Source organism: Photinus pyralis, unplaced genomic scaffold (assembly GCF_008802855.1).
Source record: "Photinus pyralis isolate 1611_PpyrPB1 unplaced genomic scaffold, Ppyr1.3 Ppyr1.4_LG5, whole genome shotgun sequence".
Classification (NCBI taxonomy): domain Eukaryota; kingdom Metazoa; phylum Arthropoda; class Insecta; order Coleoptera; family Lampyridae; genus Photinus; species Photinus pyralis.
In genome coordinates, this window is record NW_022170596.1 from 914,661 (window position 1) to 931,446 (window position 16,786).

Genomic DNA, 16,786 nt, shown 5'->3' on the forward strand with positions numbered 1-16,786 from the left:
TATGTCACCTAAATTATGAAATTTTTTCGATTATTAACACTTTAAGCTGGCTTTACTTTGTTTTTTGTTTCATCTGTAAATGATTGGTTTTGTGATAAATCGAGCCCAAGATTACAACCTAGATAAGAGTTATCATTTGTATCACTTGCTTGTAGATTTTATAGGGTGTTTTCTTTTATAAATTTATAAAATTGTGCAATCATTTATTGTGTTTCAGTTCGGGTAGGGGTCGTATTTAGGGGTAGATTTGTTATTTAGTGTAGATGCTCGTATGAGACCTTTTTCATTGTAATAATTTTGTAGCTCGCGTAAATCAATTACGTTTCTATAGGAATACTGCAAATTGTGCAATTGCATTAATGTTTTGAGAAATTTTCATTCAGCTTAGCTAATGCCAATATATCCTCACGAGTTCCTCGGTGGATTTTATTACTTTTTAAGGACACGTTTAGGATTAATGTACAGGTTAATACAATTTAGAGGTATTATAGGTTCTGATACGTTGATAAATAAAGTGGAATTTACATAGGTGTGGGTAGCTTTCCCGTGAGATTAATATACGGGATGATTAGATTATTTAGGGGATCTGGGAGATTTTGTGCGTAATTAGAGTGCTATCCAACATGTATTTTATATTTTTACTATTAGTAGGAAGGAGGCTTTGGAATTCAAGTACGATTTTTAGAAGTCAGTTACAATGTTCGCTATGTACGACGGATCGGAGGTTTTTGTTTGTTTTATCTGGGGGCCTAATATATTATTATTGAAGGTGTTTACAATGGTATTTCGCTGCCATTTTATTTCGCATATGTATGAGGTACTTTTCATGACTTAATATTGGAATTTTTATATTACCTTCGTTACATAACAGCCGGAATAGAAATTCATGTCCTTGAAAGATGGTGGCACAATAATCGGTGTAAAATAATAATTCTCCAATGTTGTCGAACAGGTTGAAAACAGAGCTGAAAGCTGTTATAATGTGAAATTGTCGAGCGACCCACACACACCCTATACTTACATTATAAAAGAAGACAAAAATAAAAACACGCGATAGTAAAAAAAATGAATTGAGCACGGTCTGCAGTGAGATTTTAGCTTTTTTGATCGATCGCCATGGAAGGTAATTTTTATGAACAATCTTGCACATTTTGCGCCTATAATTATTATTATTAAATACATTATTATTAATGAAAGTTCGATTTTTAACATAATGTGCTGATTTTGCAAAGCTGTGTACCTGCACGCACTGAATTACGGCACCCTACTGCTTGTATCAGGTAAAGCAACATCCAACAGTTGCCGTGTTGACAGAACAACTACGATATTCTATGGTTACAGTTATGGCGCATTCACATTATGGTGGATAACCATTTAAGTTAAATGAACCGCTTAAATCACAAAGCAAAATGATGGCACGAAATACCTAATGAAACAAATGCTAAAGAATAAATGGTAAGGAAAGAAGTTCAGGACTCTGTGTATAACTCAGAGCATAAGACGATAACAGATTGTGATAATGCACGCTTTTGAATAGTTTAATCAATTTATTTTGAAATTTCTTAATTTGTACAAACACTGAGTACTCTTCCAAATTCTCGTAAATGTCACTCGCGACTGGCGGAAACTCATTATATGGTTTGACATAGCACATCCATACAAGTTAGTGATATCGCAGTAACCAGTTTCGTATATCAAAATATTGAAGATTTGTGGGAGCTTTAATATTGGCAGATTATCGTTCGCATTCATGTCGAATCGTCCCGGGCCGTCTGCATTTTACGTTTGGTCCTGTTCAAACTCAAATACAGTGTGGCCCAACGAGAAGTATGCAGAGGGCTTTTAGGGTATTAAATTCAGAAATTTCGAAAAATCCTCGAACACGTCAATTTTGTATTCGAGGGGGACAACTTTTGGAATACAAATCACGAACCCAAGTTTTCACCCCTCTACGTAGGGAGCTTAACCCCTAAAATTTTAAATGGAATCCTATGGCAAATGGCACTTTATTTGAAAGCCAATTTAATCGTGATTACTAATCTGCTTTGCTTTTTAAATTGTTGTACGCTAAACTACGATATTTGTGGTTTATCCAGCAATTTCTAATTTCGAGTTACTGTGTATAAAGCGTTTCGTGCATAGAGATAGTAAAATCCATTGAATAAACGCGCAAAGATCAAACGTCTGAAAAAATAAAGTCAAAAAGTGCTTTTTCTTGTTTGACATACGAGCTATCGTTTTTGTACGGAAAAAAATATGTACCTCCCCTTGGAGAAAAACTCACACGCATACTACGTGCACTTAAATAAAGTATGCCACGTTTGTCTCTATTCCCAACAGGCAAATTCGAAACAAATATCGTTGCCATTCAAATTCCTTTAAATGGAAAATAATAAACGCACTTCTTTAGATCCCACAAGTTGCATTAATAACGAAGGGTATAAGTGTTATTGTTTTACATAGCCACAAAGTTCGCGCGCTTTCATTTTTGCGTTTTATAAAGCTCGCAAGCCAACACAATTTAACAAAGGGAAACGTAATGTAATTTTTGGTTAGAAGATTGTTCAAAGGGGAGTAATCAAATCTATTTGGGTTATATAAACTGCGCACCACACGCCGCTATATTTTTTAACTCAAATTTATCAGAATTTGTTTAATTAGTTTTACAATCATCCGAGGAATATTTTATCTTATAGGTTCTACGGTAACTTCGTTATATTGGGAACTTTGTAGTTGCAGAAAGCGTTACGTATTAAAACTAACTCAATTAATAGAATAATAATGACTTCAAACTTGATACTTAGAGTTAGTTTCGGAACAAATTTGGGTCACGTTATCAGACAATGGAGAAAGAACTTTAACTTCTATAAGCTACTTCTAACTTAGCAGGTAGTATTATTAGACATTTTACTCAGATAGCAATTTTTTGCGAAGAAGTGTAATCCTCGTTATAAATTACCTAACGATTCGCTATTTAATCCCACAAACTTCTACTAACATTAGCTTAATTTACTCATCACAATTTAATAATCCTGTTTTTTTCAAGTAATAGAGAAGAATCGAATTTTATAATTTAAAAATCAGTAGGTAGTCGGTAACACATTCATCAACCCATTTAATTATTCATTTAGCGAAATCCTATAAGTTCAGCTGTTTAAAGTTTATGACAGCAAAGACGCTCAGTATAATCTTTGGTGAACTTCTACCTACGCAAAGTTTGAAACCTTTCTTCGCATGTCAAAATACTGTTAAATCCGTTGCAATCACTCTCTACGTAGGTAATTAAAGTGCGTGTCAAACGATACGTTCGGTTGATTGAAAGGTATTGAATACAATTTATAGGAACTTTAGAAGTGGGATTGTGGAAACATAAGTAATTGGATCTATAATTAACGTACACCGACAAACAACACAAACATTTAAACAATGTTCCAATGCGGTATACAGTTTTGCTTTTCTCGTTATAGGTTTTCGGTTAAGCCCCGTTATGTAAGTTCACCAAGTATTAGTTTTAATATTTGCCTCTGGTAAACGCTCTATAACTCTACCTATCTTTTGATATTGATTGAAAATGGTGAAGCATGCCAAAACATAAAAAAATCACCGGAAACAAATCTCAAACTTTTGTGTTAATTGTGTTAACAACAATCGCATAATGTAAGCAAACACTTTTCGCCGAAAAATGTAGGCGGCTAATTACTTGCACCAATGCGCTTCCTTCTAAAATTTACATAATCCGCCGAGCCCAAAATTTATATTTTTATTATTTAAATTACGAGGAAATATTAAAGAGCGTAAATGAATTTGCATATAGATGCGTATTTTACTTAGCAGTCGTCTGTAGGTCATTAAATTGTGCTTAAAAGTTCAATTACTTGGAAGACAGTCGACGGCGGCGGCGGCGGAAGCCTTTTAAAAACTGTGCCAATATCTTGGTATCGAATAAGTTGAACTAAATAAATTTTAGCGCACGATGACGGGTCGAAATCGCTTAAATTGTATGACATTGACGGTTACAGATAAATGGCGGGATAAGGAAAAGGTTTCGGAAGTATCGACATGCAAATAGCTTGAAGTTATATATCATGGACTTAGTACGCGTCGCGACGACCGACGTCGGGAAGGTGTGAGCTTGGGAGGGCGGGGCTAAAGGGGCGAGTTAGGGGTCAGTATGTGTAGGTAGCGCGAGGTCACCAACACACTAATCCTCAACGTTGTTACCGTTCTCAGTAAATTTTCAACTTGAACTCGCGAGATTATCCACACCGTGTTAATTGGTAATATTCGAATAAATACTCATAGGGTCAGTTACTATTAACAATATCACTAGGGATGAAGCTGTTGATGCCGTATTTAGAGACTATACAGCATTCAGTCTTGTATACCTTACTTTCGTATTATCAGCTCTACTTGCTTTCTAGCAAATACTGTCGTCGCCTCGAGGATTAAAAACGAAACGGAAACGGAATCTCTCCACCGTATTTAATGGAAATTATTAATTTAGTTTCGCCGGCAAACCAGGATCTGCATACGATGTCCTCAACATAAAATATCCTTTTTCTGTGACCCCGGAAGGATTCAGCTGCAGAACTAAGAAACTCGTAAAATAAACGCATCACTTTAAAGTGAATTTAAATATAGTAAGGAGAACAAATGTAGCATTGAGATACTCATATGGTTACCAAAAATCGTCCTGAAACCTTCATTTTCATGCCTACTTTTTGTCAGGAAATTTTAGGTTCCATGACAGAGGTAGAGCAGACTACGTTTCCTGCCGCTTGTCACTTTACTGGCCGCATTTGTGACATTTCCAAATGTCTATGGGTACGTTCCACTTAACGCCCACAACGATCACGACCGCGACCGCGGTTTTATCGTTCCACTAGCTTAGAGGCGTTGTGGGCGAACCCTTAAGTGGAACGCTTTTGAGTGCGGTGTGTCTCCTGTCAAGAATGTAAGGTTATAAAATTAGAACGCCCACGCTGACCCAGGTACGATAGGCGAGCGCCGTGGGCTCGTTGCGGTCGCTAGTAATGACGTCATATCTGACGTCGCGATTGCGACCATAACGACTGTGGTCGTTATGTGGAACGGCAGCCGAGCGTCGTGGTCGTTGCGGGCGTTAAGTGGAACGTACCCTATAATGACTCCTGTCGTCACTGACAGATTGACATTAATCAAAAGTTCTATATTTTATATTAAATGACGATTTCGGGTAAAATTTAATACAAAACTCGTCAGTAAATGTCATTACTTGACTCGGAAATTAAAGTACTCGGTCCCAAAGGGACATCGCACTTCAATATTTCCTCGCCAATAATCTATCATTTTCCTGATTTTTATGTAAATAACTATTGTTCAATCACAACTGAAATCAGCGCTATAAACTATTCACGATCTATTGCACCGTACGGACCGGAAATTAACAACAACGAAATAGAATGGAATTTTCCAGAGTAAGCGATTTGTGATGGAGTGAAAAACTTTGATTCGATTACGCCAAAAACTTAATCCTGTACCGTGTTACCGTCTGTCTGATCGTCCATCTGTCTGTCATGTTTCCGAATGCGAGCTAAGTATCTCACACTTTTCACATTGAGCTATCGAAATGAATGAAATAGGGACATAAAAAATGATGAACTTCGGGTATGAGATACGGTTACTGCTCGTAAATGTGACAGGTCGATTTAAATTATTAGGATTTCCTTCTTATTTGTGAGAGATAGAGATAAGTGTTTCGGCGATAACGTGCTTATTTAATCATTTTAAAAAAAGCTATGTTTAAGCAGAGATTGAGAATTACATTAATTTTATATCGTAATACGGAGTGTCTACGTAAGGTACCTAAAAGGACCGTTTTTTGGCCAGTAATCGTTGCTAGCCAGTTCTCTTGGATCTTTAAGTTGTACAAACAGAAGGGGGGGGGAGTTCTGTTTAAATACGAAAGATGCGAGGAAGAAGACGTCTTTTGCGAGTTTCAAGGCCCAGTTACGGTCCGTTTATTAGAAGCTTTTTGAAAGTTCCGATGTCGAACCGCCGTCCGTCAGCAACATTTTCGTCATAATAATTATAAGGTTCTCGAATTCAAGTTTTTCGAGGTGCGTTCAATTAAGAAGTTTGTTTGCTAGTGTCCAGCTTCGTTCGTTGACAGAGTAAAGGACTTTTCGTCCAGTTAGCAGCCAACTATGTTTGTGAATTAAAGAAGAGGTTACCTGACACTAATGATTCCCCCAGGTATGATCATGAAATTAATAAAAATGGATAGAGGGCATCTTAATTAAGCGTGTTTAATAAACAAATTTGCGGAAGAAGCCCTAAATTTTCCACAATCTTAAATAAAAGTTCAATTCATTTCGTCGAAAGTGAGGTTATATTACTTCAAATTTCATGATTATTTTGCAGTTGGTAGTAGTTTTCTTAACATTCCTGAGTGCCAACTTTAATTTCATAAGATGTTATGTTATTTTTCTACAATTTAATAAACCTTAAACAATGGTATACAGCTATTATACATGTGTTTTTATTATATCCTATTAGCAGTAAATAGTTCTCTACATGCGATATTCCTTCCCCTCTCAACTGTATAAGGCGGTGGATGCTAAGCAACGATTCATACGGAAAAGGCGTTCAAAGTTAATCGGTGGTCCATATCCGAACGAATTAGTATATGAAACATGCAGGAAGTGCACGAGTTTTCCCTCTCGATGATCGATACAGAGAACTCGATCTTTGCGAAATGCAACATGTAACCTTCTCTACGACATTCTTTTTCCTTAAAGCATTCTAGTTTAGACTGACGCTTCGAAAAGTGGTGTTATTAAAGTGTATCCACATGTGACATGGAAGTGTCGCATATTTGGTATATAAGTCGAACTAAACCTAAACTTGTGTTGTGTTGCACCTTTGTTTATAAATGAATAAAGAAAACTGTCACTTAAAATTTTTCAGTTTCACCAACTTAAAAATGACGAAATGTCAGTCAAATGACACCAGGAAATGAAGTGAACTTTTTAATTAATATAAGATTGTGGAAAATTTAGGATTTTTTCCGCAAATTTTTTCATTGAAAACGGTTATTTAGGTGCCTTCTAGCCATGTTTATTAATTTCATGATAATAATTTAATTCATGTACGCATCCTAAATGTGAATAATTATGGTGTACGTTTTTAAGTCGGAGAGTAGAAGCTGCCGAACCGACTCGGTGCGTGATGCAGGATGCAGTTAAATAGATGTGTCCGTGGTCTAAGCTATAGTTAAATTAGTGATCTGTGTGCGAACCTCCCTTTTTGAATATTTAATCTTGTGGAAAAAAACTCTAATACACAGGGTGTTCCATATAAAAAAGTTACATTTTTGTTATTTTCTAAAAAATGGGATGATGATTTGTGTTTTACCACCGCACGATAGTAAGGAATGATTACATTGAGGTAAAAAATTACTCCCTACTTTTTTCTTCTTCGAAACACCTTATCTCTTCTATCAGGGATAAGAACACACGCGTTATTTAATTTCGCCCGATAAGACTCCATATCGCGAATTAACAAGATGAAACCTTTTATAAGGTAAGCAAACTTAACCAAATGTGTCTTAACACCTTATCAAATTAAATGAATTAAAAATACGATACATTTTAATCAAGTAAATAATTCGCAATTACAAACAATTCTAAAAAGAAAAATAACACTCAGCCACAAATTCAAATGAAATAAACCAACTTTGTGCTTATGCGTAAATAATTCCCCAAAAGTACACTTAATAAATTGAAATTTTGTCATAAATACAGAGTGTCCCATCATTATTTTTGGCATTTAGACCGAAATAACACCTACATAACGTTCTTTACACAACAATATAGATATCTGTAAAAGTATTTTCAACAATATCGTGAAGACTGTCACAAAGAACTTAAAGGTCCTTTTGAAAAGGTTTTTACGCCAAAAAATCTATCTTCTGCTAAACCCGCTTCTTAATCTGAGGAATCTTTTAATTTGTTTCTTAAATTATTTCCCTTAAGAAGTTTAAATAATATCTTAAATGATTTTCCACTTTTAATTTAAAATTACTGAAGTTCGCAATTGTCAATTTTGCTTCTGGTTTCTACATCACCGTCTTGCCGAGGGCACACGGAGCACCTATTTTGTGACGGCAGTTGCAAGCCAGTTACATTTGCAACCAGTTTCCAGCAAAACTTCTGTCCGCACACGAGTGTACTCACAACGGTTATGTAACACTGATTTCAGACTGGGGGTCGATTTTTGGCCGTACGTTTCCTTAAAACGTATACGTATTCGTAAAGAAACGTATATTTGCAATTTTTGACCATACGTTTATATTGCGTATACGTTCAATTGTGTTCGTTTCTCTGCGAGCGGGTAAATGGCGTTCGCAAACGCTCGCAACTGACGTTTTGTGGGTTATGTATTGGTTAGTGTTGAAGTGTTGACTCTTGAGAGGTATCTACTTACAATAATGGATGAAGCTGTGAATGTGTTTGTAATAGACAATTTAGAGAATGCCGAACGCAATTATCGCCCGAATAGGAACCGTAATCCTTGCAACCCCATAGTAGTCTTAAATGAAGCACAATTTATCAAAATGTATCAGCTACTTCTTTCCATGAGTCTGGCATTTTCTTGCACGTCAAAGTCGTAGTTTGTTTCCCTGCTATTATATCGGGGTGGTTTTTAGCAAACTCTACTAGCCACCCTTTTTGGTTTTGCGTGGTATTGCACCCTCGCTTTGGCGTGTCCATCGTGTTTTCAGTATTCATGCTAATCAGTGCCTAAAATATTATTCTTTAATTTGAAATGACTGAGCAATATCTTCACCTTCCCACCTAAGCTCAAACGCAAACGTCAATGAACGTCAAATAGTCCGTTTTAGTTCTAATCAATCAATAAAGGCGACGTTGTCATATGCACTGTACGTTTCGGTTCCAGGCAGTTACGAACAGTAGTCAAAAATTGCATTTGGAAAACGTATACGTTTTTAAGTCTTCGCATCTAAGCGTATACGAATAGATGCGATTGGTTTCAAAAATCGACCCCCTGGTCGTCACAAACGTCATGTGCACTCCACACCAATACATTGTCGAGGTCACAATAACAGTTGCGCGCGTTACTGGATTGCAACCAGAAAAAGTCACGATTAACGTCCGTCTCCTCTATTTAGAAAAATTTCCCTTCTCCTTGTCCCACCATCTGTGTTTACGTCGGCGAAAAAACGTCTGTTTATCTTCACTTAATTAGCTTACGCAGCGATAACGAAACTTCTTATCGCAACGGCCGAATTTACGAGAGATAACTTTAACAAAACATTTATCCAATTAATTACAGATGCTCCTTAACTTACTAACTGAACAATAAAGACGATTATTTGAACTGAAGCAGCCTATAATTCTAATACAAAACATTCACCTCGAATTCAATACGATCGAAATTGTGTTTAAACTCAAATTACAACCAACATTTTACGTTACAAATGAATTAAATTCACATGGAGGGTGACCCATCATTATTACAGGTGGGTCTGCACTGCAAAACAATATTAAATAAAATTAATTTAGAGTATTCTAAATTATTAAATCATTTGCGAAATCAAAAAACACTGTTTGATGTTGACTGAGTATTTCTATAGATTCTGAATCTTTTCCGTGTTACCTCTTTCACAGGCATAAAGATAACTTTTCAAAAACATTAAATAAGCTTTCTTTGTATATTTTGCTTTTAATATCCCCTCTTTAATTCCAAAGCCCATTTTTAAATCGTTTCTCAAATTTTTCCAGATTTGAGTTCATTTTATAGTTTTCCTTTGTCTTGTTTAAATGTTTTATCGCCCTCAATAATTTCCGCAATATTTGCAGTCAAAATTTGGGAAATTATAGTAAGCTTATAAATCATTTCCGTCAGATATACTTGTAACATTTAAAAGTTTTACGAAGTTGGTCTTCGGTTTCCTTATGATATAATATTAGTTTTGCCTTCCATCGTAAAGGAGAGCATCCTGCCGCATTTCTAAGGTTGACAACTGCAATACAGGGTTCGATCCTGATACCGATTGCAGTTGAGTTTGTCATGACTTTCCTTCATATGTAATACCAAACATATTTTTTCCTACAATATTGTTATTAATTGTGTGTTGATCGTTAAGCTCGCTCAAGAGGATTATTGGCAACCAACGTTAGGACACTTTTTGCAATTACCTTTCGTTAATAACCCGAATCCTCCCTAAGGGACCTTACGTTACACTTCTGTTGACAAGAAGTGCTTTCAGGCATCTGTTAAATTGTTATTACTTATCGATATTCCAACATGAAAGGTTTTTATACGGATAATAAAGAGGATACTCACTTTCGGATAATGAACGCAAGTAACGAGATTCTTTTTCAGCACGCGTTCACTTTAAATTTCAGTATTCCCGTATTACTAATGAGAATATGTTCTGGTTTAATTTAAAAATACTTCTTTTGCAATAACTTGCCAACGTAACATTATAGAGAAATAATGACTTAGTTATGTATGTGTGGTGCTTTTATACTTCATTATAATTACGCTATATACAGCTAAATTACAAGATACTATTTCACATAAATATAGCCTCTAATTTAACATCATTCGAAGTGGGAAACTGAAATTGTGCAAAACGTGACCTGAATTTGGTACGCTTCCAAATAAAATTAAAATGTGTTCCGTAATATCCTCGATGCGTTTTAGGAAATTACACAAATTAGTAGTTGTTGTTAAACTGAATCAAACGTCACGATGCCACAATCCATTTTAAATTTATAAACCGAAGTGGCGTTTTTTTTACGTTTTACTTTTTAGGTGAAGTCGTAAAGAACTCTATCGTTAAAACTTACCGTAAATGTTATGACGTCTTGGTGAACTTATCGATTTCGTGTCCTGAAAACAAATTCAAATTAGTTTGGAGTACAGATATTAAATGAACGGGCTCCGTAGAGACATTCGGATAATATAAAAAGCGCACAGTTTATTTCCCGAGCTTCTATTATTTTACTTTATTTTTACTTCGGACATTATACCTCTGGAAGTTGATTATTACTTTTATGTAAATTACTTTGTAGGTTAATTCATAAATTTAATTGAAAAATGAGAGAGCGGGAACATAGTTTGGATAAATGCGACTGGAACTCGAATTTTAGTTTAGGAAAATTAATTAAAGTTTGCAATGACGACGGTACTATTTGTTTGAGTTAACAATGCTATTATTTTGCTCAGTAATAGGTACACGATGTATAGCTGCCTAGTGCTTCATCACTCTCCTATCTCTAAAACAAAGTGTAACATTACTTGAAAGTAATAAAGCCCAGTAGACTACGATATAGGGCGACAAGTTTTGCAGGAGCGGAAAAGTTTTGTATAGCAGTAATTTTTTACTTTAGGGGTCAGTTAGTTTCCCACATAATTGGAAATGATATTGGAAGGAAGAGACAATAATTAACGTTCCTAAAAACATCTTTAGTAAAATACGATAGAAAATAGAGAATTTTACATTTTGCCTGGTAATATGTGTGGTATTAAGTATTTATTTGTATATTCAGGTCGAAGTGTACTGCCAATGTGATGTTGCCTTGTATGAATCCAATAGCTACTTATGCCGTGAGGGAAGTACCTCATACAGTTCCGATTCTTCACTATATCATGTTCCTCATCTCGTGCGGACTGCAACTCTTGTGTCAATACAAAACGGGGGGAGCAGGGGGCGTCGAATTAACTTTTCTTCTGTTTAGTAGTTATGTTTATGATAATCGAATTTAACATGATTCCGATTGCATTTTCACCCGTGTTAAATTAGAAGCCGATGCTTGAATAGGGCGATGTCATTTTTATGTTGTTTTCTATGTATACGCAATTTATCATTTTTGTTTTTGTGCTAAATTGATTTATGGCTTTGATTCGATACCTGATTTTTATTGATTTGATATACTTGATTTGTGTATGTCTATTGTGTTGTTGATTTATCTTGTATTTGTATGTGTTATGGACAGCTTTTTTCCCTCAATGAAGATTTTTTCCTGACCTTTTCGTGTGTGGATGGATCCAACAGCAGTGACGATGTCTTCCTTGGGAACCTTAACGAGAGCAACAGCGAAGTTTAAACCCTGCGAACGGACTAAATGCGCGTCAGGAGATACGGTGTGAGAAGGCAAGTCGACGATGGTTTCCTTGGTCTGGGGATTTGTACCGGAGGGTTTAAGGTAATTGGACTGAAGAGTTTGGAACTTTTTGAGGTGGGTTTGAGTAGTTAATTCCAAAATAGCCTGAGATTGCTCAAAAGAGTTTCTATCAAAATTGCACCAATGATTTGCAGAGAAGGTATTGGATAGTTCTAGATGAAATTAGAAGTTCTTTCACTCAGTTTATCGGAAACTTACTCACACCGATAGGTACTTACATACCACTTCACAGCATCATCACGTCAACAACACGCTAGTTAACAACAACGTTTTTCACTGAAGCAAAATCCGCTAGGCTGTAAATGGCCACCTAACCTCAAAACTTTTCAAGACCGAGAATAAGGTCGTCAGGAATATCGCTTTCTTGCTTTATGTCCAAAAGATGTCAGTACAGTAAATACAATACCCAACCTGGACCAGCTCAAGTTTGATTGCCACCTGGTGGTGACTCCGTAAAGTAGGTGAAGATGTTCAAAGGTTGCGTGACCCGTGGCGGTAACCTTGGAATTTGATCAAGGTGCAAGAACATTCGACGTCGAAGTCATCAGAGGTCAATGACCCCGTTTTAGAGTTCCATTTTTGGTGTGGCACATTTTACCCACAAGATTATTAAAGGTCAATAACACCATGTCATACTTACGGCGTTTTGTCGTATCTTATTTCATTTTCATTTATGTTATGGCATATTTCATTTTCAATGTTATCAAAGATCTCCAAATGTTTGGGCTTGAATATTCCATTTTCAAGGTCAGCAGAGGTCAATGGCCTTATTCTTGTACTGATTTATTTCCTTTTCAAAGAGCCCAAGATCATTAAAGTTCATTGATTCCATATTTGTCTTGTATTATGTTCAAGGCCATCCAAAGTTCAATGATCTCATTTTTTTCGCATCTTATTTCATTTGTAAGGTCAATTGCCCAATGTTTGTGGTGTCATTTCATTTTCAACGTTATCAAAGTTCAATGCATTCCATTTTCTGATGTACTTATTCAAATAATGAAATACAAAATACCCAAACACCTATTTTTTTCAAAATATGTGACGCACGCAATTGGGTAATTAACAAATTATTAGACACTTTACAACGCGATAAAATAAGTATGTATAGGGGTACGTTACGATTGCATAAAAGTCAGTAAACCATAACTAACAATAAATTTATGGATGACCTTAAAAATGAAAATGGACATGGCAAAAAATGAGCTTGAACATCAAATTTGACAAGGCAAAAGTTGAGGCTTTGGTGACATGACACCTCAACAAAAAGGGTCATTGGATGATTTTTTAAGTAAAATTTGACACCACAAAACATGAGGTAATAAGTGATCTTGAAAATGAAATTCGAGACCCGGAAGATTCCGTTCACCTTGGATGACCTTGAAAGTGAACTTTGACCACCTCGTAATTAACAAATTGACCTCTGATGACCTTGAAAATGGAAAACGACACCGCAATAAAATGAGATTATTGAAACTTGATAACCTTGGAAATAACACATGATGCTATAAAAAAGGTGTCTTTGACCTCTGATGGCCTTCAAAATGAAATACGACACCAAAAATTGGTGTAATTAAACTTTGATAATCTTGAAAATGAAATATGACCTCGCAAAACTGGAGTCATTGCCCTTTATTGACCTTGAAAATGAAATATGACACCGCTAAACAGTGTAGGTAATTGTACTGAAAAATCAGCAAGCAATTCCGTTTTACCATTTTTTATTCAATAGTTTTAAGTACAGTGTTTTTTTAATTAAAAATGTTGTATACAGAGTGTCTAATTGGATTTATTGCCAAATTTTTTATAAAACAATGAGAATACAACTGAAAATTAACTAATTCGTATATCATGAGATGAGAAAAAAATCTTCTTGCAATTGTTGCCATTATAAACCTTCTAAGTTAACATGAGGAGCAAAAAAACCTTTTCCCTATCTTATTTCCCTATGTTCGGTTTTTTTAATTTTTTATTTATTTGTTATTTATTTATATATTTTTATTTTTTTATTTATTGATTTCTTTTATTTTTTTTTCATCTGGTATGTTAGTTCAAAGAAGAATTTGGCTGAATTTATAGACAGTTAAGTTCAATACTTTTGTTTATGCTGCGCTGTATCATTTTATGGATCAGGTAGCATGATACCCACGGTTATATTAATTAGTGCACAGTTGATGCGAAATCGAGCAAATGTAAGTTAACAGCTTCATTTTCATTCTCTTACTTGGGATGCTTATAATCAGAATATATACTTGTCTTTCTCAAATGTATATTAATATATATTCACTCCGGTTCTGGCTTACATATACATAAATATATTTCGGCCATATGGTTTTGATAGCAATTATCAAAGTACATATGAAATTTAGGTAAAATGAATTAATTAAATATTTCCCGCTGGCGATGCAAGTCCGACTTGTTAAGACAGCTATCAGCAAAAATTATGTAGATTGTTGTATAATCCGAAGAAAATAAAAGCACTAATTTCAAAATTTAAATAGTAGTCAAATTTACAACCCCTGCGACAGAAAGAAATACTGTCTCCATAAAATGTATTCATATATTTCCAGGAGAAATAGGAATGTAAGGCAATGTTACGCATAAAATCACAAAACTTATAAAACGCGCTTTGTTGCTTTGAGTTAACAAGACTAATTTGTACAGGGAAATAAAGCAGGAACTTCGCTGCTTCTGAACTGAAAAAATGTAGAAAGGCGTCTAAAGAGAAAATATGCTTTTTGATGATGTAATAAAGAATCGGTAACCGCTTTTTAGTTGGACTTATCTTTTACTCACTATACTACTACTATAAAGTTCACCTACTTTAAGTTTCTAGAGATCAAACTTCTAAAAGTTACTACAGTGATACAGATATATGATAGGTGCATTCTTAGAGAAATCATAAAAGCATTTGATTGTATTTTTGTCACTTTATACGTGATCCTTCCAGAACTCGATTTGAAGTAATTTAAACTTTTCTCACAAGTACTTACCCTTAAGCGAACTTTGTAATAGTCACTTCCAAAGATGACTTTTAAAAACACAATAGAAGAGGATTCCTTTCTCATTCGCTATAAATTTAATTACTCATCAATTGCCTTTGTGCCAATAAATGGTGGAGCTTGCATACCTACTCGAATTCTATAGTTATACTTTATCGGGAACGTTTGAAGTTCAATATTCGTTCCATTTTCCCCGAAAGTCAAATCATCTTTTAAAATACGTGAAGTTACAAAACTAATTAGACAAGAAGTTGTCCATTTTATGCTCAAAATTGGGTTGGATAATTAATGGAGGCGACAAAATTCTCTAAACCATTCCCCATGATGTATTTAATATGTCATCATCAGGTGCTACAAAGGTACCTACTAAGTAAAAATTAAGGGAGCTTGATGGTCAGTACTTACATTAAAGTTAAATTTGGTCGTTATTTTTTACTTTTTTTGTTTTATTCTAAATAAAACATAAAGTGTAAAATCTAGCTAGGTATAAACTTATAGCTTTGAATATATAGGTATTCAAAGCTTATAGTTATATGTACTTACCTACGATTTAAAGATAATAACACAAAGGGTTGATAATGGGTTGGATTATAATGAATCAAGTGCAAAACTTCAGTAAGTAGTTAGTAGGGGCCGAAAAATTAAGCGTTCAAAGTTGAAAAACTTAATTGAAGTGCATTGAAGTAAAAATTAAGTCAATCCTAAAAAAGAAAATATCACTAAATTAGGATAAGCATTAAAATACTTACAAAGTGGCATGTTTACCCGAACAGATTAGAACAAATTACATTAGTTTTGTTAATTAAACATGGTTAAAGGTTTAGCAAATAAAGGATTGGCACACGCAAAACTGTGTTAATTTTGAATTTACATCGAGTAATAGAATCAAACGTGAAAATATCTGTAGTAATTTAAAACTACTCAAACCTTTGGGATGAAAGAGAGATTTTAGCAATAACCAACCGATCAAATTCTGTAAAAAAATATCTGTTGGAAGTTAAGCATCTTTAAGAGAAATTTGTTTTCTTTACAAATCATGTTTTCCTCAATAAAGGGAACGGGTAGCGTATATATAATACATTATCTTTGAGAGCTTTTATTCTTTTTAATGTCGATGAAAGTTGCGTAAGATGAAATAAAAGCCGATCAATGACAAGCGATCCAGTTCCCAATTGAAATTAAATTGAATACAAGATACATAAATAATAATGGATGAGGATGCCAATAAAATTTTGGAAGACCACTTATTATCGCAGCCAAGAATTGATGACTTGGTAAATGTTTTATGTTAACCCTAAATGTATACGTGCTAAGTAGACAAAGCGCCCTTTCCTACATCGCAAAATAAAATAATCGCTAAATTTTAGTACACTTTTCGAGGGTATATAAAAGTATACACAACAAGACAGAACCAGGAAACCCAAAAGGCATTGGAAAATCAAAAATTCCAAAAATTTATAAGCTTTCATTAGAAGAAGAGAGTATCAGTACATATTAAGACCTCGTCAGTAGGTATACAGGGTGCAACAATAAAAAGTGCCAAAAAATTGTGCGGTAGAAGGAACCAAAATAAAACTGTTTCCAAATAAA

At 34.8% G+C, this 16,786-nt stretch overlaps 1 long non-coding RNA gene across 1 annotated transcript in view; it reads right to left on the reverse strand.

The window, feature by feature from the left end:
• The window catches only part of LOC116172567, an 81,191-nt gene that overhangs the window by 20,629 nt on the left and 43,776 nt on the right, over window positions 1-16,786 (reverse strand). Inside the window, exon 2 of the long non-coding RNA XR_004145697.1 lies at window positions 10,860-10,902. This is a non-coding gene — a long non-coding RNA (uncharacterized LOC116172567). The remainder of the gene's footprint in view (window positions 1-10,859; window positions 10,903-16,786) is intronic.